At 38.2% G+C, this 23790-nt stretch overlaps 1 long non-coding RNA gene across 1 annotated transcript in view; it reads right to left on the bottom strand.

Moving 5' to 3' along the window:
* Positions 1-2879: 2879 nt before the first annotated feature.
* LOC138187075 (uncharacterized) overlaps positions 2880-23790 on the bottom strand; it is a 163092-nt gene continuing 142181 nt past the window's right edge. The window contains exon 5 of the long non-coding RNA XR_011175080.1: positions 2880-2913. This is a non-coding gene — a long non-coding RNA (uncharacterized LOC138187075). The remainder of the gene's footprint in view (positions 2914-23790) is intronic.

The raw sequence follows: 23790 nt of genomic DNA, 5'->3' as shown, positions 1-23790 counted from the left end.
TTACGAGTGGCAGAATTTATACGTCGATTAACGTACACCCAATCGTATCTCTTGGAACCAACATAACGATAAATCCAATATGCTACGCGTGTACGTTTCACAAATTTCAGGCCATTAATACATAAATTTTAAAAATTCAATCTACCATTTTCATCAGCCACATGTACGCGATAATTAAACCACCAGGTAATTAGACCACGAGGTAATTAAGCACACGCGAACTTTAAATAATACCGCTGCAAAATCGTCGTAATTTACTTACAGATTGGTTTAATTAAATTGAAGCATCCTGTGCCAACAATCGATCAGAAACCATATATCGTGTGGTTCTTTCAGGTGCGATTTAACGACCGTACATTCTTAATTGAATTAACATTTAATCAATATCATGTATCAAACGTTAATAACACCGACTTACTGTATTCATCGTACGTTTCAATAAAATATACTATAGCCGTGAAGCAATTATAAACGTCAGGGATTTACGCGTCAAAAGACCTTCCAGCGAAGAATGAAACCTGTTCCTGAATTACGACCGCCAACGTGTCGCATTTAGCATATTTTTACCCTTTTTCTCATTTTTCCCATTTGGAAAGTTTCGCGGTGCCTGCAGGTATAGAAAGGCAAACGTGCTTCGAATCGGAATAGCTTTTGAAACGAGAACGATAAGGCTGCGTCCTCACTGAGGCAACGACGAACAGATTTCGTTGCTGTTCCATTGAACAGGCTGCTATACTCGACGGTTTCCCCATATTTCTCCGCGTTTTTATCGCCAGTAAAAAGACATCGTTGCTTTTACCATTGCTGTTTACTCTGAAAGTGATACAAATCGAAGAATAGCTTTTGTTATAGATAAACTTTTTTGTTGTTTGCTAGGTGATTCGTATCATAAGCGATGATCACTGTCTCGAGAAAAGTATCTTTGTCAATTTTTGTGAATTTAAGCGATGCAGTTAGTCACTTTCTTACTATGGGAAAGTAGTTTGTAAACAGGTAGAAAATGAAGAAAATGAAATAATTTGTATTATATTATATTTTTTATCGTAGATAATAAGATATCGTTTATTATCAATTATTCTCTTGTATCTTATTATTCTTTGTTTCCTATCTTTACAGACTGCTTAGCTTAGGTTCACATAGCTAATCAAGTTTCTATACACGTTTACGCTTAGTATTACATTTATTTAGCATACATACGCAGTAGTAGACACTTGCGTAATAGAACATTTATTTACAGAGAATTTATTTACTAGGTTATTACGTACTTGTTGCATTTATTAGAGACATTATGAAACAGTGTAACACTTGTATCAGCTCTTATAATTTATGGTTTAGATTTGCAGCTACTTTGTGTTACATGTACTTGTACCTGATAAACAAATGTGTGAAATGAGATGAAATGTAGTTTCTACGAATATCCATCAAATTTGATCTATTATTAGGTCGTCCGAAAAGTTTCTTTCGTTTCATAAGACGATAATAAATGAACAACAATTTCTATTTTATATTATTTTATCGAATTAGGTATCATCTATTTCGTTATATTTCTATTATTATTCAATTCGATAAACTGATATAAAACAAAAAACTTATAAAACGAAAGAAACTTTTCGGACAACCTAATATTTTCTTATCTATCTTTCTCCATCAAATATATAACATTCTTTCCATTGAAACTAATCAGATTTTTCCTCGCTAATCAATACATTTAACGTCCAACCAAGAGCAAAGTTATAACCAAATACATCGATTGTCAAAAACGTTGCGAACTTTCCCGACTATTCGGTATCTATCGTACAGCATTTCAGACATACAGCAACAGCAATCAATGGAACATCCTCGTTTTGTTGCTTCAGTGAGAACGCAGTCTAAGCACGAAGAAACTGACGCACGATTACCACGAGATGTGCGTATCCTTGGAATTTTCAGCGCGAGGCTAATTAGTTGTTGTGTAAATCATTTTAACGCGCATTAATTTCTCCACTTACACGTATTTAATGGATAGCTACGATACAAGTGGAAGTGCGCGTTGCCTGTTTTATATGCAGCCAAAGTGCGAGCAATTTTCGTCGCGCGCCATAACTCGCTGATAGCAGATATCATCTAAATATCTTTTTGTCTTTCGCAGATCGAGAAAATTCTGTGATATACAGGGTGGTTGGTAACTGGTGGTACAAGCGGAAAGGGGGTGATTCTACGCGAAAAAGGAAATCGAAAATATAGAATAACAATTTTTTTTTTTTAATTTTTCTATCGAGACAACGATCTACAGTAAGATCCGTTATAACGAGACGCGATAAGTGCAGGCGTACCGAGCTAAAATTCAAAGTCGATTTTCTCGAAAACAAAGGCTCAAACGAAAAATTTTTATTCTATATTTTCCACTTCTTTTTTCGCGTAGAATCGCCCCCTTTCCGCTTGTACCACCAGTTACCAAAGACCCTGTATATCTGGCAGTTTTAAACGTGTTTCCGGAGCTATACGATCATCGACGAGAAAATTGCTGATCCGACGATAGCCACATCGAGCAAGAAGAAAAATTTCAATGACACTGCTCGAGATAGCGCGTTTCTTCATCCCAAAATATGTGGAGATGTCGAACTCTTTCGATCTTACGAACGTCTACACGCTTTAAGCAAAATTTATATTTCCAAGTTACGCGTACACATGACAATGCTGTGTATCATTGAAAGAAAATTTATGAAAAATTTAGTGTTTTAGAAATTCATCGATTAGGGTATCGATTATTCCATCTGGTCAGCATAAATCGATAGTTTTCTACTTCTTTTCGAACTGGGTTAATTTCTACGCAAAATCTATTCGATTTTCGCAATGTACGTGTATAATATTCATAATATTAAAATGTTAATTACTCACTTTTTTCAACAGCAGTCGTGACGGCTGAATATTCTCCTGTAACAAAGAAATAACAAAAGAGTTAATAACAAAGTAACGAGAGAACTTTTATACTCGAAACTACCGCACACATGACAACTCGTCTTTTCTTATTTTAACTGTAAACGACTGTTCTCCTCAATCGATTCGAGAAATTAATTTCGTAATTGTAAATATATCAAAAGTATTTTTATCCTGCAAATTTAACTCCCGATTGAAAAATAACATTCCAAATATTCTGTGATCCGTCCCCTTCAAACTACAATTCAGCAATTCACAGTCATTGTAAAATATCGTTTATTACTTCCGTGTCTCAGGAAGTCCACGTGTATCCACGTGTAACATCTTTTACTTGAAATTATGCATACGATAACGAAGTCCTGCGAGTTACATTGTGCATATAATTTAGAATTAGAATTAGAGGAAATAAGAAGAAAAATGTAATGTAGGACAAAGATCCATTATCGAGTTAATTCAGAGACAATATAAACTGATTAAACAAAGCGCTATGAAAATGTCTTCTGTTCTTTGATGTGCTGTTAGTTTCAGCTTTAAAATAAATCGCGTCGATTTACATTACACGCGACTGAAAACGCCGTGAATGGAGCTTTTTAACGAGGCCATTAAACGTGACACGAAAGACGAACGAAACGCGACCAGATAAATATCACCGGTTACCAACTTCCTGTTCGTTAATAGCCCAAAACGTTTATGTGTCGGTATAAAAGACGACTGAGGATACAATAAACGAGCCGCGGGAGTAATTATGCTTAGTCTTAAATCTTTCTGTTATCGATACGAAATTAACGAGTTCGGCATTATCGCACGATCATTAAAAACGCGTTCGACATAAGCACCGTTTCCTCTCAAGCGCCGCCATAAATTCTGCTAAACGGCTACCGGGGATTATGTTTACGTGTTGACGTTTATGCTGTAATTTTGCAAAAAGAAAGAGCTCATCGAACCACGTCACTGTCTCTCTTACGATAAACCGTGTTATCTTTATTTTTACGAAGGCGTTACAACGATTTCATACACGTACTATAACATGTTTCGCGTATATTTTTGATACACGAAACGGTTTGGTAATGTGGATTAAACGCGTACAAATTCTGTCGCAAATAAAGATAAGAAAGAGCCGTTTCGCTTGCCAATTTAATTATTTAATTAGGAGGCTACGTGAAATATTTGGAAATTTCATTAGCATTATAACGGGCCACGAGTGTCGCGATTATATCGACAAAATATTTATCGTGGACGGATGTTTATTAAAAAAGCGCCACGTCGATATCAATTAAGACTTGTCAGCTATTTCGAAACGCGTCGTATCTCTTCTCTTCTTCAAATTCCGTATTTAAATGTTTCCTTCGAGTAATCGAGTGGCGTGAAAGTGAGAGGATGGACAAAATTCGGTTTATCATACTTCTCGCGTGTCATCTTTATACGTTGCATGGATAACGAGGATATAAAAATTCGTGCAAATCAGCAACAGTTTCTGACACTAGCTTATCGAATGTAAACCAATACCAGAGATTAATGTTCTCCGCTTTAGTCGGTAATGATTCACCCAGTACATTCCAGCGACCTAAAAAAAAAATATTCCTCGAAACACGATCATCCTTTCAGACTTCCAATCTCATCCGTGCACCTGCAAATACTCAACCGGTTAACCCTGTACAACAAGCAACCCTGCGCTTCCCTACAACTACATTACAGCAAGAGCAGAAAAACATTGGCAGAGAAGCGCGCAACTTCTGTTGGCGGTGTCTCCTATAGAGCGCGCAGCGCAAGTCCCTAAATTCACCAACACTTTCGTTTAATATCCTTACATACTTATTCGATGCTGTCTCCTTTTTTGCATATCCTACGGAAAGAAAGAGAGAACGATGCTCGTACGTACGTCGCCAGTGGCCGAGGACCAAACGATTATTTTTCTCGTTTTATTCGTGCGAATTCAGCTCGCGGCGGGCGAGAGTGGCTGCGCCCATAAATTTTTGGAAAAAGAAAAAAATTGCAGCGGACCATGGAGGCTGTGTAACACGCGCCTCGGGAATTATTGCACAGCTTGAAACTTGTTGCTGCTAATTTTTTCGTCTGCTGCCCACCTTCCACAGTGTTCTTTCCGTCATATCTCGCGGCCGTTCAGCTCTCTTCTCATTCCCGTTTCTTCTTCTTGTTGTCGGCTGCTGCTGGCGGAATAGCCAACGCGTATCCCGGTTGTTCCCTCGCCAGCGTGAGAGACGTTGTTGGATCAATCGGCCGTAGGCGATTTTCATATTCCTCTGTCGAAAAACGCGGCCGAAATTTATCTTTGTATCGCGTGTTTTATGTATTGTACTTCGATTGATATTTATATTCGTAAGGCGACTTGCAACGCGATACAGACAAAAACCGAAGACGGCTGACGAAACAGAATATACGTGGTGTGTCAGAATTAACAGGACTGCAAGTTCCGTGGGAACGTTTGTACGTCGTTTAACGAAAATCGTACACTGTTCTCTTCGAGATACAAGTTCCCTTGAGAATGTACACCCTATACACCGCCAAAGGCAGTGCTTCCATTCTTGGAAACAGTGTTGGAATTTATTGCTGAATTTAAATTGCTCGGTTACAATCTTCCGAACGTTGTCCAGAGTTCCAAAATGATAACCTTTGAAGTGGTTTTTGGCTTTTCAGAAAAGAAAACAGTCGTACGAATTTAGAGACTGTGCAACTACGACGATACGTTCGCTGATGAAAAACTCATTGGCAGAGGACGCGGTGTGTAAGGCGTTCCATTTCCGTAACTCACACACACTTTTCCAAAATTCGCTCGTCGAAAACGCGATGATATTGGATTGGTAACTAAGTGATTGCGGATGTTGTCATAAGGTGGTATTGAGAAAATCCGCAATCACTTAGTTGCCAACCCAATAAATCAATTTTCATTTCCATAGACGTGGATACATTTTCCAAAAATATTGCAAAATCGTAAGATTTATTTTTGCCAGCGATGCGTTAACGAAATAAGTGAAACGTGATTTCTGATTCGCTGGCAGAGAAAGCGACTTTAGCGAGTGTTTCGATTTCTTTGATTTTTGCAACAGGCAGCCTAATCGAACGAGGATCAACTGGAAAGAGGAGGATGTGCTGGCAAAAGGCGGCGTGTTCTTCCGCGGCGAAAGTGTGAAATTGTTTTCGGTAATCAAAGGCCAAGCACGATTTTTACCTTCGAGGTCTGCTCGAAGGTCTTCCTGTTCCATTCGGACAGGAAATGAAAGGATGATTTTCGGGTAGCGCCAGATTTATCCTGCTTATTTCCAGTTGAATACAGTGTTTTAGGTTGAGGCTGTGTTCGGAAATTGCACCACGTTCGATGCTGGAATTGTCGGTTAGAAATCACTGCCTCGTACTCTTATTTGGGAACCAGATTTTTTTTTTTTTTTTTTTTTGAGAAAAGAGCAAATAAAATTTGTTAAACTTTCAGTAACACGAGGTTTCGATATTCATCGAACAAACTGATATTTTGCGATATACGGTAATTAAAGAATATTATTGTTATAATATGTGCATTATATAAAATAATACAATTTTTTGTATCGCCAGTAAACCTTTTGTCAGCCATCGATTTCTTTTATATCTTTTAGAATCGTGAAATACAATTACTGTTACGTGCCTTGGCAGCTTCCTGCAGAATTTTTATTTCTTACATCGTTGTATTCTTTCAACGAACATTCTTAACGTTTTAAATTCTCCAATGAAGCCAGATGAAATTCACCAAGTGCTAAAAACCAATCCGATCGTCCCGTTGATAGCGTTCCTAAGAATGCTAATTATAGCGGTCGGCAAAGTGTTAAAGCGTGTAGCCTTTGCTTCGTACGCGGTACAACACCGTCTAATTGGACGTTCTAATTATGCACATAAGTAAAATAGGATGGGACGATGAATAGAGTGCACGATACTTGTGGAGGATACGTGAGAAAAAGGTTTCCGCGCTCTTGAATACAACTGCGAGTAATTAATTACGAGCGAGGTGCCATATATTTTGAAAAATTTACACGCTACGCGTAAGTTTTGTAGCAGAAAATTTAAATGGCAGAATACAGTGACACACGAAAGTATTTTCAGATGGAAAATATCGCAAGCCATTGTAACATAAAGTGTAATTACTCGAGTCGATAAACAAATTACTCGAATCGAGTAAAAATTCGAAAATAAATTTTTAAATGAAAGAAAGATATTACAGAGCTGTCGAATTGCAGGTAATCTTTGATATAAAAGAAAACGTATAATGTGTGTTCGTGTTTGATAAAACACGATCAAAACGCAATAGTACGATATCTTGTGTCATTGTTTTTATGGCGAGTGAAAAAAAATTAAAATTGGAATGTACATCAGGTCCAAGAAATAAAAATTAAAGAGTATCGTTTCAGAGAGAGAGCGGCATCTCCTCGGGTCGAATCTTACCCATAATTACTTACCCTACGTGGCGTAAATAAGGCTTCTGCAGATGTGCAGACTCTTCAAGAATACGGAAATCAGGTCCATAAGAAATTTTATTGCATGAAGATTGACATACGCTTAGAATGTGAAAAGTAGAATTGAATAAAATTATAGAAGAAAGATAGAAAGTATTTTATTGCATGATTTATGCATCTTTTTTTTTACTTCAATAGCCGCACAATGACTCGGCAAACGAACGCTTATTACAAAAATCGGAATTTTTCGAACATATTTGGATATTTACCATAAAAATCTTAAATGACAATCCTTCGAGTTTAACGTACGAAATGTTCGATTTTTCTAACGACAAACGCATCGCAAGAAGCAAATAGTATCATTCGTGAGAGTATTTGTTAACGGAGCAAAGTATTGAGAAATTTGATCGAAAGCTATGTACGTAAAATGAATTACTTTGTGAAACGTAACGAGTAATCTTATTCGTGCGAGCGTCGTTTTTCTCGCTCAGCTTTCAGATTATATTTAATTGTGTGTAGCTCGTAAATTGAACACGAAATTTATGTTTCAATTTCACTGGAAGGCAAAGTGAAAGGAGCGGAATGAAATTTGATATGAATATTAATTACAACGTGATAAAGAGTTTTGTGTTTTCCACTTATAGTTTCCCTTTCCACTTGAAACGTATTTTAATCCTTTGTCAACGTTAAATATATATTTTAATTCTAACTCTTCTATCAGGTCGTCCGAAAAGTTTCTTTCGTTTCATAAGACGATAATAGATGAACAATAATTTCTGTTTTATATTATTTTATCGAATTAGGTATCTATTTCTATTATTATGTTCGTGCATAATTCAATAAATTAATATAAAACAAGGAACATTGTGCGTTTATTATAAAACGAAAGAAACTTTCCGGACAACCTAATATTTAGAATTCTTCCGCAAATAAATCGTAACACAATTATCGTAACAACGTATCCAATAAAGTTACCTGCAAATGTAACGTTATCGTGAAATATTTAGTATAATTCAATTACGTTTGTTTGGAATATCGGCGGACTTATCGGTGAATATCACACACGCGTATGTAAAATCAGTTACTTTCCTTTTATTTATTCAACGTGCTTACTCTCAGCTGTCTCATAATAGGACCATAATTATAGCTGTTATGTGCCATTAGCGGTGGAGACTCGCGTGCAACTTTACGCAAGAATTTGCGTAGCACCAGCAATGCGCTTAACGCAAAGAAGCGAGCAAATACTAACATAATATTTCAGCCAGACGGATAATCATCAAATAAAAACAATATCCTTAAAGCAATAAAAATTGTTAAAACGCGCGAAAACACTCGCCGAACGTAAGAATACGTGAAATAATTCTCAATGCTTGTTTTTCTCAACGTTCAAAACTTTGCTCGGCCATATAATATTAATAAAAATGACAATGTTAGATCAACATGATTTAGCATGGTGCGAGTATTTGTATCCAAAGGAATTTTAACTAACATTTAATAGCAAAGCCACGCTGCGTAAAAGAAGATAGAGGAAGGAACGAGCGAACGCTATTTATTATCGTCTACGTATTTATTTAAAGGATGGCACAAGTCATAAGCTGTCTATCTGCTCGAAGTCTTTTCTACGTCACTTTATACGATACGTGTAATTATCGAGCATTAATCACGAACAACCGACTCAATCGCAAAGGACCATTAATTTCGCATTATAATGTTACGAGGATCTTCGAAAATGGTACGTGAACTTGTTGTTTATTATATTCGTCGCTATCAGCAAACTCGAATCTCCACACGCACGTTCGATTTTCATCCAACTACATTTCTTACAATTTTCATCATTTTTTTTTATCTAATGACGTTCTTATCTGTTTGTCCAACGATCGTTGACAGTTTGTTACCAAAATAGGAGACCCTAGTTTTCCAATCAAAATACATACGATTATCGAAGAATGTTCACATATCGGTGTTGTCATAATCCAAATTGTACCGTGTCATAGATAAGAAAAAATTCGTTACAAACCGCGATGCGAAGATGGAGCGGTGGAATTCATCGGGCGCTACACGTTCCATATACAAAGAGCAAGAGGCGGTAAGGGCCGCGTACCGATTGACCGGAATAAAATATCGACGCGTCGAAAGTCCGAAGACGGGTACGACGGTCCCCTTTTCGACGGTATATACGAGGTAATTACGGTGAAAATAACGACGGTCGCGTTACCGGGGCACCGCGAGTCGAGAGCGTAGACACGAAAATAATGACGACCAGGATAATGATGATGAACGCACGGAAAGAGAAAGGCTGTGCGAAACGAGGCACAGAGGCGAGGCCAAAGCCCCGGCCAAACAGTTTCAAAGTCAAACAAATGGAAAGAAAAGTAAGTACGACACGGGGATAGAAAGAAGGGGCACCCAAGGTGCCGCGTGTGGGGTACCGCTTTGTGGTGGTGGTGGGAGAACGTGCATCAACGTGTAGAGAAAAAGGGGGATAAAGAGAAGACCAAAGGGGGGCCCTGAAAGGACCCAAGTGGCCGACCAATAGCGTCTAAGCAACTATCACGAAGGTGTGGTGGAAGCTCTGGGCCTGATCCACTCTTCTTTCGTCTCGACCAATCGCGATCTGGCGGCAGTAAGGCCCGTTTCCGTCAGGCTCCAATTGCTCCGCGTCTTTTACGAGCAATCACAATAGTTTACTGGCCCCGCGGAAATAAAACTGCTATTCCGTGCCAAGACACTCTGCTCTTTATGTGTACACCTTCTCTTCCTCTCCCCCCTCCCCTCTTTTTCTTTTCTTTTTTTTTTTTTTTTTTTAACTCTTCTCCTAACTTCAGAGCTCAGGAGTTTCAACAACAGGAGATCGTCTGACGTTTAGGATATTTGTTGAGATAATTTCGGTCAGTACGTTATTGTTGTTCCGTTGCTATGGAAGGTTATAAAATCGTGCAGACAGTATGTGCCTGCCGTAGCAATTGTTCGTGCTCGCATGTCATTTATAAATCACTTTCAAGGGATACTAAATTAGGTACCCGTATGTTGCAAAGTGCAGGAGTTGTATAGTATAGGTCCTTCTAAGGTACACACGCGCGTGCACGTGTCTTCTTTTATATACGTTCAAAACCTGTGCTATTCTTTGGTAAGTCAACGACAAAAACAACGAACGTTTAGCCAGTTGGGAGGATTAAGGTCGATGGCGATGGTCCTTGCGACTTCGCGAGCCTGGCATCGATGTATTACGAAACGTACTATTAGAAATGAAAACTAGAGAAACTGGGTGCAAAAGAGTTTATGCTTTTTCACCGCCTATCTGAGAGAAAATTTCTGAAAGATAACGACTATAAGATCTGATAAGATTATTTTTTAAATAAAGTAACTGTCACTCGCGATTCTCAAACGAACACCTGTCTTAAGGCAAGATAGGGTATAAGTAATGGCTCATAGAAATCCACAATCTAATTACAAAAGCGGTGTGAGTCGATCTTTTGCATATTTGATTTAGCAGAGCATATTGCCGAAAGCCTACTCTTCGTTCTGTGTCGCGTAAGTACATTTAATTAGTTTCTCGGTAGCCTTGATTAAGCGAGAATCGTCCGCTCGACTCCTTACAGAATTTTTAATTTATCTCTCGTATCGTGCAATAATCAACTTTTCTGACTTACACCATCTTTGCATAAAACGGCTCGTATCGGGTTGGCAACTAAGTGATTGCGGATTTTGTAATTACCACCTAATGAGAAAATCCGCAATCACTTAGTTGCCAAGCCAATATATCGAAGACCAATGGCGTCTCTCGATTGACTGTGAATTCCGATTATTCCGCGCAAATTTCGACATTAAATTCGCAAACGTGAAAGTTTAGGATTACTCGAATAACCCTGACGTGCAAATGGACATACGCCTAAGGATAGAGGCAAAGGGCTGTTCTTGTCGTATCGCGTGAAAACATCGCACAGCTCGCGGGCAGATGCCAGAAGAGCATCTTGGTTAGTCGTTCTGCACGGATCGGCTTTGTGAAACGACGTTTCACTTTTAGCCTCAACGTGTTTACCTCGATAATCGTGATGAACCGTCCAAGTGAACAGTGTATACATTGTTACAAGTCGCGCGCCGGTATGTAATTTCCTCGCAGCCGTACCGATTATCGGGTTCTGTCTTCGACGACTCGAGACACAGCTACTTACGCATGAACGAGGTAACCTTGGGACCGGATCTGCCCCGGTATTGAAGACAGTTTTAATCCTTGTCTCGTGAAAACGTCCACGTTCCTTTGAGACGCTTTTTACGAAGGGAATGAAGAATGGAGGAGAGATCGAGCTGGTATCGCATTCGCGAGACTGTTTCGACGTTTTGTCGGATGTGATGATGCTGTAAGGTAGCTTTGAGCTCTGCAGATAAATTACCTATAAGTGAAAATGGCAAAAGAATGTCACAATAGAAATTTATTTTGATGGATAAGACGGTTCCATAGCGTGTTTCAGTTTAGTTTTGCAGATAATTCGCAAGTGAAAATGGCAAAGGAATGTCACAGTAGAATTTTATTTTGTTGGACGACGATTCTATAGTGTGTTTTAATTTAGTTTTGCAGATAAATTGAGAGGGTTTAATTTGCAAGTGAAAATGGCAAAGGAATGTCACAGTAGAATTTTATTTTGTTGGATGAGACGGTTCTACAGTGTGTTTTAATTTAGTTTTGCAGATAAATTGCGAGGGTTTAATTTGCAAGTGAAAATGGCGGAAGAATGTCACAGTAGAATTTTAATTTGTTGGATGAGACGGTCCTATAGCGTGTTTTAGTTTAGTTTTGCAGATAATTCGCAAGTGAAAATGGCAAAGGAATGTCACAGTAGAATTTTATTTTGTTGGACGACGATTCTATAGTGTGATTTAATTTAGTTTTGCAGATAAATTGCGAGGGTTTAATTTGCAAGTGAAAATGGCAAAGGAATGCCACAGTAGAATTTTATTTTGTTGGATGAGACGGTTCTATAGCGCGTTCTAGAAGTTTCGCGGAATAAGAAATAAGAACAGAACGTCAAAGTGGGATTACATTTCGTTGGAGGTTTTGTGAAACACGAGGGCTCTAGTTGCGTAAGAAGGAACCGTCTCACTATACTTTTAGGATATTAGAATCGGCGAGTTTAGAGACGAAGCGTGAGTTTCGTGCAACTTGAAAGTTGATATACATCGTCCTGCTCTTATGTGATATTAAATACATACAATATCAAATATACAAGCTTACGATATAGCGTAGAATTTTGTATCGGAAGTTAGGGATGAAAAAGGATCAGCTCCGGTTCCTTTTCGCCGGAAATCTCTTCGGGTTAATGGTTTTAAGAATTCGATGGAATATTCTTTAGTTTGTACTATCGAAGCGCCATTTTTACTGGAAAATATGTCTCTTATGTTTAATAAATATCCTATGAAACAGTTTATTAGAAACGTAACTACAACATATTTCTGAAATCCAGCGATTATACATAGATACGATTTTATATAAAGAGGATAAAAATGGTTAGGATATCAAGTAAAGCAAAATATTGTTCTTGTGAATAATTGTATAAAATAGTCAAGTTTAAAACTCAAGTTACATATGTACATGATGCTTATTTTAGGAAAATGGAACATTTCTCAAATATATCTCTATTGTTCTTGTGAGTAAATACGCCTAACTGTATAAAATAGTCAAGCTTAAAACTCAAGTTACATGTGTACATGATGCTTGTTTTAGGAAAATGGAACATTTCTCAAATATATCTCTATTGTTCTTGTGAGTAAATACGCCTAACTGTATAAAATAATCAAGCTTAAAACTCAAGTTACATATGTACATGATGCTTGTTTTAGGAAAATGGAGCATTTCTCAAATATATCTCTAACCTCGATAAATTTCAACCAATCGAATAGATCTGCGAATTTCCAACTGAATTAAAAATAATTCCAATTTCTTCCAGCGAACATTCCCTTAGACGCCAAAAAGCACGCAAAGTCGACCAAAACCCTCGACAGACCTTTCAAGAATTTCGTAAAAAAAAAAAAAAGAAAAAGAACAAAATCTCCGTATGAGAGGATTTTCATCCTCCTTTTTTTCCCCTCGCGTATCGGCAATTTTAGGGCGGAGATGAAAATGCGTCAGCGTCTGGAAACCAGGCAGCCTCCCGTCTTTCTTCCTCGGTCTAAAAAGGCTCCTAATTTTCCTGCACAGAGAGGGGGCCTGTTTGTCCAGAAACTCCTCGTCTCCCCTTCTTTTACACTCCCATCCCTCCATTCAGCGATTCACATTATGCACTTTACGCAGGTTTGTGCACCTGTGCAATGTTCCCCATCTCCCCCAAAAAACACACAATGCCACTTGTCCCGGCGTGCAACCCTCGCGTGGGGTTGACGAACAACAATAGCGGTGATGCGGGATTCCTCCACTACCCTGACACCGATTTCGACGCGTTCCTGGCGGGAACACTCTACCCCTCGGGGTGGACAATGGAATTCTTAAATAGAACGCTCGTACACGATTCTTTCGACTGCTCGTAGGAGGGTAATGAGGGTGGATGCGTGTCCGATCGGATCTATAGTGAAACACCTATGGAATTTTCGCTGGTTCGTTGCAGGAAATTCGATTTCTCCCACCGAGGTATTGTATTTAATTTTCTGAGGGTGAGTAATGGTGTTCATGTTGGAGATTTAGGTAGCTGCAGGTGTTTGTCGATGAAAGTATTTGCATTCGGAGATTCGTGGGTTGGATCGTTTAAACGTAACGTGTTTGTTTATACGTTTTCAGCCAGATATTGCGTTTGCTTTAGAGCTGGAAGAAATTAAATGAACGTAAAAGATTATCTAACTAGATACGATAAAGAAGAGAGAACATTGGATGAGACTGAACCAGAAGACGAATAATTTGATTCCATTCCATTAATATCTGTGTGTGTCTAATTTGTTGTCTTTATAATTCAGTGAAATATCTTCGCACGTTTTGTAGAATTTTTCTATAGAGTTTCGATGGAAAGATTGCAGCTGTGAAGAAGAATAGTAAAATCAGTGATAAAGATCGATATCTATACCGACAATGTCAATTCTGTACAGAGAGTTTACTTGTCCAGGTTGATGAAAGATTTTCTCATAGGTAGAAAACTAAATTTCCAACCTACGCAGCAACTAACAAGATTATCAAGAACATCGGAAGAATAACTGAAAGTAAAGTGAAAGAGGCTGAAAATTCTTAATCGCGACAAGCTTGTATTAACAGTCGTGTACCTGTCACAGTATTTAACATGTAAGAAAGAAAACTGATCGGTGTTGCGTTGTTGGAAGATGGATACAGGTAATCCATAAGGAATCTGGTCGAATATCAGTGCATTGGTGCCTACGTCAAACAAAACGACCGTTCGACCACGACCAGACGTCGCCGGAGTATTGGATTTCTTCGACGAAAGAACCCGTCAGAATTCCTAACCAGAACGACATCCTCGACTCGAGGTGTCCGTTTTCTCGTTCCACTTTATCCATTTTACTCGCTGCGTCCTTTTATTTCACTCACGATGTTCGCGTGTTCCCTGCGATTCTCTTTCTTTTCTTTTGCCCGTGTAACGTGTCTTACAAAAACACGTCAACCTGAATAATACGCATAATACGAAACCGGAAAGCGTAATTGTAACAATTTCTGTCGAGAATAATTCGATCGTTCTTTCAGGGTCGATTGTCTCTGTCGTGATTCTTCATTTTGTCGGTTCACGGTGTGACTTTGGAACGTGGCAAATTAGATCGCCTGACAAATACGAATTCTGAAAAGAAAATTATATTCTCACTACGCTGTATACCAAACTATCGTCCGAAATCGGAATTTCCGTAAGAAAATTCTTCATCCATTAACGTCATTTCGCCATTGATCTCGTGGCAAATAAAACCACGTCTATGCAAATCTCTGAGAAACAAAATTGCAACCATCTCTCCTTACACTCCAATTTAACCTCGTCGAGCAAAATATCCCCTCTACCGAGCCTAACCATCCTTGAACCCTAAAGTGTGAGGACCTTGACCTTGCAATTTGTATATTCTTCTATTATTTGTATATTCTTGTATTATTCTATATTTGTATATTCAATCTTGTTGTGGTGTTATCAAGCGAAAAAGATGACGAGATTGAAAGAAAACTGTAAAACCAAACAGAGAAAGAAGTTGGATCGACTAAATACTTTCCCGCGTTAAAGAGAACGCAACTGGCCCGAAGATGGGCGAAAGAACGCGGTAGGGTTGCTTCGTCAAATTCACATTCCCTCGCAGACAAATCCCATGATCACGTACCGCCGGGATATTATGGTGGCCTGTGCAAAGGGTAGGGGGAAACGGCACCTCGTTCGAAATTCGTGGCTTGCGTACAGGGTTGTATATCTCGCGGCCGTACGAAAATATCTAAAAATAAATAAGCGTGCCCTCGTAGAAGGGGCCCGTGGTGCACACGTGTGCCGCCGTTGACGAGAGAGGGTCGTACACTGTAAGAACAAGAAGAAACAGAAGAAAGGAGAGGAATAGAGTAAAATCAAGGTGGAAAAAAAAAGACAAGGAAATAAGTAGAGAGTAAGATGAAGAGAGAGAGAGAGAGAAAGGTTGGGGGAAGGAGGAGTTGAAGAAGAGAGAAAGAGAGGCGGCCAAGGGGTGTCGAGGGGTAGCGGGAAACACGAACAGAGGAAAGATGAGGCGAACGTGAGTCCCGGCGTGGGAATAAGCGGCAGGTGCGCGACGGCGCTACCGGGGAGCCACTTGTGGGGGCAAAGTCCCCCCGTCGATGGGCCCCCTCCGTGCCCACGGAAAGCCAGGGCGCTGAGACACGCCGGGGCCCCACCTCGGGCCCCCTTCCTAAAGTAATCAAAAAGTATTGCACGTGTAAAATCGATCCGTAAGCTACGGGGCCCCGTAAGGAGACCGCGAGGTCCACTTCTTCCAACGTACATCCACTCGAAACGCTTATACCGGTATGTATGTATGTATGTATGTATGTATGTATTCTCTTTGGTTTTGTTCTGTGCGCGAAGAAATCGAATTTCTTCTTAGCGCTTCTTCCTCTTGGACTTCAGGGCCTTCGGTTCTCGAGCTTCACGCACTTTTGTCTGCCGCGTTTTCTTCGAACGCTTGCTGCTTTTTCATCGAACGGGGTGAGAGTTTTTTCGAAGGGGGTACAGGCGAGGAGAATGATTATTTTGGAGGCGAAACCTTGGTCGCTATACCGCAGCTTGTGTTTTAAGCGAGTTTACGGAGACGTGGTTTTACGGGTTCATGGAACGGAGAACATTTTTTTGACCAGATTCGCAAGGATAGCGTATGAGAGGTTGAACAGGAGGTTCGTTAAATTGAACAGTAGAGAAAAATGAGGATACGAATACTGATTCATACGTATGGTATAAGACCTTCCATTATCTGCGCCGTGTTCTTGTGATAAATGAACTTGCGCAAGTGATTTTTCTCTTGAGAATGGAACATTAATGGTGTACCTGTACAATGAAACCGAGAAATTCAGAAAAAGTGCATCAGCTTGGCTTCTTAGAGACTCGTGTAGGCCTTGATTACTTAAAGGCGATTAAAAGTTTGAATCATCAAGCACGTGATTTCGTGAAAACAAGAAGATTATTAAAGCAAGGAAATTAAAAAAATTAAAATTATGGAAAACGGGACTATCGACGCATAAGAATTTCATTGGGCCTTAAATGAAAAATTAGTTGGACAAATTATCATAAGAACAAACGATGTTCCTATCCCATACGTCTCGTACGAAATGACGTGTCATTGTATTTTTGCTACTAACCGGTTGCCAAAATAAAGTTATCAAAACACATTGGTGAAACGTGGTTATTAAGCCACCCGGTTCTGAATTCAAACGAAAATGATTTGCAAAACAGAATGTTTGCTCTGCCATACCAAGACGGCTACAACAGAAAAGAATGAAATTTTTTTTTCTTATGGGAAGAAGAAAAATATTTTGATGTATGGGCTGCTTGTGTGTAAAACTTTCCAATTCAGCTCCCTGCTTTCGACTTCGTTCCTTGTTCTTTCTTTCTTTTCATATGGCGAACGTGTCGTTCAAAGAAATTTCATTGTACGCTGGCTGAGTCGATTGTGAGAAAAGAATGTACGTTAACCAATTAGAATCCCGATTACGTAAGCACTTTTCTAATTAAATCCAACATGTAATCAACGAGTTTATCGAATGGTGAAATTAATCACAGAGATTGTCGAAATCTGGGAAATATTTCAATTACCTTACTCTTTCTTATATATCACAGTCCACTAGAATTATGTAAATTTCTTGAAAAATACATTTTTTCCATAATTTATAAACTTAAAGCGGAAAACAATTGTTGTTCCACTTACGTGCAATGAATATAAATTAAAACTCAAATAAAACGAGTTAAAACATTAGAACCTTCGATGATGAAACTTTCTCGCAACAAGAATATACTAAATGCTCTTACTAAATAAAAATAACGAATTCTTCTTCGAAGATCAAAGTTATGGAAGCTTTCCATGACAAAAGACTTTTCTGTATGAAAAACATGCCGACAAAAGTGAAACTCGCGGTAGCTTTGAAATTAAGTAATAAATTAATATGCTACGTTAATAATAAAACATAATAATAATAATAAAGCCAGCGATGAAAATGATATCACCATAATATCGCGCGATAAACCAGCCAGTTATTTCCTTATTCCATGCATCTCTAGGTTTTAATCGGAACCAATAAAAAATAACGCGATACGATAAAACGACGTGCTTTAAACACTTCTTAAAGGCCTAATAATCGCGAACTGAAAAAGTTATTAGGAAATGACAGGTTTCCTGTGAACCAGTTCGTGGATGAGAGATGGGGAGTGTGGCGGTCGACAACCCTAATAGCTTCTGGCGAATTACGAACGTGTCAGTTTTTTCGGAGACACTGGCTGAATTGGATGGTTTCTCAAAGGTGCGATGACTTGTGGGAAAAACAACACCTGAGATGGCATTCGTGGCGGTTTCTCAATCGATTACGAGACTCGCACTCTCGTAAGGGTGAACGCACGAACCATGAAATGCGTGATTGTTTCGCAAAGTTAATGGTGATGATACTCGGTAGCCGATCAAATTTTCAAGATAATAACCGACGAAAAAATATACCGCCGCAGCATAAAATCCTCGTCGATTAATTTTATCGAACGAGTGACAAGAAAAAAAGAAAAAAGAAAAAGAAAAATACGCATTGAAACAATCGTGATCTTGCAATTTATAATAGTCACCACCGGATTTCGGCATCTTGCGGTTGATTTAGCTGAAAAATCACGTTTGCCATTCGTATCTTCGCGAGCTTTCAAAGAATTACGATCTAAATTAGCCCCAGTCGTAGTTAATTTGAATTCTAAATTTTTCTCGATTAATTCAGCTGGTTTATTTCTATGTTTTTAACTCAAAAATTATATTCAGATGTTAGAGTTGATCGTGTTAAGAATTTGTCTATCGAATTTATTCATCGAGTTTGTCCACGCCGTGTCCAAAGTGCTTGTTCTTTTCGCTCTCACATTTTTTTATGGTAATCGTACGGTATCACCGCAATATGTTTCTTTCCAGGAATTTTGCGTGAAAATTATCCAAGACACTCTTGAAACTCTTCGTTAACGTACCGTATTACCATAACGTGTACTCGTTGCTTATTTATATAACGCATACTTCATTGTTACATGTACCGTTTATTGTGATTAAAAAATATATATACAAAGTTATGTCTTATCGTATAAGCCATAATTTGATTATTTTACCTAATTCTTATAACTTCATTTATTCGCCGTACGATTCAGACGGGTAATAACGATCGAACGAAATTACGGTCGAACCGACTCCCTACGATTCAAGACAAGTCAATTCATCTCATAAGACACGGAAAACGACGATGAAACGGATGGAAATTACCGTGGCGTGGATTTACCAGGCCGATGTCCTGTTACTTGATAATTGCTTAATGACTCGACGCACGCAATTAACCCCTGCAACTTCGACGATACGAATTCCACCGAAGGCTGAAGACACCTGAAATGCGATGATGGGGAAAAAATGCATGGCGAGGCGAGCATGTCGCGATGGAAACAAGAAAATCTTTAAGAGGCACCTGCGATTCTTCAATAAACGGCTCGTTTGCAACTGAAAGACCCGCGTCTCGCAGTTTGTCGCGAGATATGCTTTTAAAACGGGACTGTAAACGATCGAGTCACTTATTCCATCACACAAGCTTTCAGATTAGCGCTGCGTAAAGTCGATGTCTGTGAAGTTTTGTTGTGCAACCTAAACCCTCAGCCTATATCATTGTGTTATAAATAACCAGAGTGGCCTGTTCGTTTAAAAGCTTTCATTTTATTTTGTGGATGAAACGATGAAAATTATAAGTAGTCACTATCCCGTTAAATAGAAATTATAGAAAGTTGAATATTCCAAAATTGAGTTTCTTAAGAAATTCCGATTGATATCGTACGTGGTTGCAATCTTCGAAACTTTGCAGTAGTTCGACTTTAAAGATTGAATTTTAGGGCCGATATCGTACGATGTTGGAAGCTTTAAGCTTGAAACTTTAAGCTTCGACTAAAGAAACAAACAATCGCACCGTGGTGTGTTTTACTCATCTTCTAACAAGCATACGCACGTTTCTTCTATTTTCTTTCTGATATTGAATTAATATCAATATTTGAAAATGATTACTTAAGTACCGACAGAAAATAAGGCTCTTAGAAAAGATTTCATGAAACAGTGAATGATACGAAAGTCGAATCGAGCAACAAAGGTCTCAGTAAAACTACAATATAAATAACATAAACAACACATGTTATACATAATGTACATAAATAACAACCAGTTGAAAAGGACTAATTTCATGGAAATTAGAGTCGCTTTGAAAAATTGTCCAATTAAAAATTCTAAAAAAATTCCTTGTATGTAACAAGATGCCATACAAACTTGTATCATCGTCCACTGAAAGTCAAACTGAAAAATGTCAAAAAATGATTAAGCTGAGAAAAGATCGTTGATACGAAAGTAGACATCGAGCAACAAAGGTCTCAGTAAAACTACAATATAAATAACATAAACAACACATGTTATACATAATGTACATAAATAACAACCAGTTGAAAAGGACTAATTTCATGCAAATTAGAGTCGCTTTGAAAAATTGTCCAATTAAAAATTCTAAAAAAATTCCTTATATGTAACAAGATGCCATACAAACTTGTATCATCGTCCACTAAAAGTCAAACTGAAAAATGTTAAAAAATGATTAAGCTGAGAAAAGATCGTTGATACGAAAGTAGACATCGAGCAACAAAGGTCTCAGTAAAACTACAATATAAATAACATAAACAACACATGTTATACATAATGTACATAAATAACAACCAGTTGAAAAGGACTAATTTCATGCAAATTAGAGTCGCTTTGAAAAATTGTCCAATTAAAAATTCTAAAAAAATTCCTTATATGTAACAAGATGCCATACAAACTTGTATCATCGTCCACTAAAAGTCAAACTGAAAAATGTTAAAAAATGATTAAGCTGAGAAAGGATCGTTGACACAAACAGCAGCGATGTCATGAGATTTTCATGGGATTTTCATGGGCGGTTTCGATGATCACAGGTGTGGGTAGTGATCGTTTTAACGCAATGCGGGCGTGAATTACATTGATTTCTTTCGCTGTGAAACCGCCGTGGGGATATAGGGAAGGACGAAAGGGGGGGGGGGGAGAGGTCAAGGACACCGAGGGCTAGAGGAGGCCTTTTAAAAAAGGGCATCAGGTGCAGGACGCGTTCTCCGCGCTCAAGGTGTAGTTTAATTGTTGGCGTAAATTTTTCAGCCAAGGACGTATACGTACGTTTCCAGGCTGACCGACCAAGGTCGTCGCTTCGAGACCACCGATCGACGCTGTCCGCGGTGCTTCACGCTCGATTCCATTGAAAATTGACCATTGTTCGCTTATTGTTTCTTATGTTTCTTAATACGAGAGCCAGTTCGTTGATAATAGCAATAGTAGTAGTAATAGTAGTAGTAGTAGTAGTAGTAGTAGTAGTAGTAGTAGGTGTAGTTAATTAACACTTGACGAGTATTTGGCGAGAAAATATACAGGGTGTTGGTGCTGTTAGTTGGCAGAATATTTTTTCTAAACGATAAGAAAACAAGGATAAGGAAATAGATGAAAGGTAAATGGTTCGGAGTAAACTACATATTAGGGATGATATTCTTTCCATAAGTGGAAAAATGTTTGTACATTTTGCAGTTTTTCCAATGAAAACTTCCCTTTTTCTACATACAGCAAGCCCTATTCTTTTACTGTTTAGTAAAAAATTCATGGGAACTAATAACACGAACAATCTGCACTGCAGCATATGATTTGTATAGCAAGGGTGGTATAGTCTGATCGATATCTTGGAAAGTTCGCATATCGTATTTATATATATTTTTATAGTATAAGATCTAATCTGTTCTCTTGTATTTATATTTCATTTATCTAAAATAAAAAATGTAGAAATTGGAAATTGTTTGTCAGCCTTAAATAATGGAAGAATACAAACGTGATTTTCATATGGATCTTTATGTAGGATGATAAAATATTTCCGAAATTTATGCGTGTAATATTAATTAGAAAAGTATCGAAATATAAAAGTGATTGTTCTATTACGTAACTAGTACGTGTAGCATACATAGATGCTACTTAAACTGATTTATCATTCCAGGATACCGTGACGCTCATCAACTGGCAAGAAATCCCCGGAACACAAACATTAACAACATTTTAATTACTCGATAATCACTTACGCAACGCAAACTCTAAACCTTAAATTATAGAACGACCAGAAAATTTCCCTGCTGTAATTAACCTGTAGAACATTTGTTGGAAACCAAATAGAAAGAAAACGATTACTACCTGTCTAAAAAGTAAACGTGTCAAAAGAAAAAATTGATAGCGTTCTCGTAAAAACGAAAGGACGAGAAAAAACGTGTGCGAGTAAATATTTCCGAAAACTATTATTACATTAAGTAGCTTTTAATCGTGGCAATTAAAGACAGAAACTCGGCCAAAGTCGTAACCAGGATTTTCAGATCGTCGTAACTCTCGTAAGCCACCCTGCGTTCCTCGATTAATCATAACACGAGGGCTGTAATTAAAATTTCAAAGATGAACGCGGGAGAAGACGATTTTGATCGGCACGACCATGTTCACGAAGGTAATTAAAAGACGATGATTAAGGTTAAAGCCGAGGCTAGCGACCGTCAGGAATTTATTATTCGAACATCCGGTACTGGGCTTGGATTTACGCTCTTCCTTTTCTCCATCTACGTGATATCAAAATCAGCATAAATAGAAACGAATGGTTATAGAAAATCGGGAAATTAAAATGACGAAATAATAATATAATAAGAATAATATTCGATGATTTGAGCATTTTTTCCACGAAACTGTTATGGTTTCTCTTTTAAAATTATTTAGTTAAATTGTAAAAAAAAAAAAAAAGTGAAGAAATTGTGCTTAGGTTACCAGGTGTTTTAAAAAGATGCGAAGCAACTTAAAAAGCTTTTCATTGCCAGATTTCCACTTCGCGCTTAGATATATCTGCGTATCCACGAAAAACGGACCTCCTCTTATCGCAATGGTAGAAAGTGTCCTCTCGACGTCGTACGCACCCTGAATCTACGTTTCGTACGTGAATTTACTTAACAGTAGATAAGTTGGGACTACACGCGGTAGATAAAAAAGGGAAAAGAAGAAGCGTTGAGCTTCAAGTACGAGTCTGGAGGGCGTGTGCATGGTAAACATTGACGAACGTTTACAGGAATTTCACATGACGCACAGTGATTCTTATAATATTTGTACATCAGACGAGGAAAATGTTATTTTATACTCGTACTTTATTTTTTCACGTAAAGTCTTCTCACGAATACAATTTCCACTCTGTGTATATTATGTAAAACTATTACTTTGTAAAATTAACGTAATTTTCTTGTTGTTTAAATATTTGTACGATTTTAAATTTCCAAACAGCGTACCGTACGAATATTAAAAAAACAGTCGGTGCGTACGAGAGAATATCGTTGCTGGATGGAGAACCGCTTGCAGCCGATCGTGACTCGGCTAAAATATTGAACATTACCAACCGTGTTACGTTATCGCGGCATTGTCGAAATTGATTTCGATGTTACGCCGTTCAATAGAAATTTATTCGCGATCACTGACAGCCCGCTGGTAAAAAGGAAGATAAAGAAGCTTCACAGGGAGAATCGCGCAGGAAGATCGCGAGAAGTTTAATACACAAATCGATAAGCAAAACCAAAGTAATTCTCTTCTTGCAAGCTATACCGAGATGTTTCTTAAACTTGTATCGATTATTGGCGAAGTTGGAAGACGAGAAAAGCAGATACCGAGTGATGTCAGAAAGTTCTATGTAATCGATGAT

Source organism: Bombus flavifrons, chromosome 14 (genome assembly GCF_040668555.2).
Source record: "Bombus flavifrons isolate JBK064 chromosome 14, iyBomFlav1_principal, whole genome shotgun sequence".
NCBI lineage: Eukaryota > Metazoa > Arthropoda > Insecta > Hymenoptera > Apidae > Bombus > Bombus flavifrons.
Note: the sequence above shows the minus strand (reverse complement) of the source record. Positions and strands in the feature narration are given on the sequence as shown.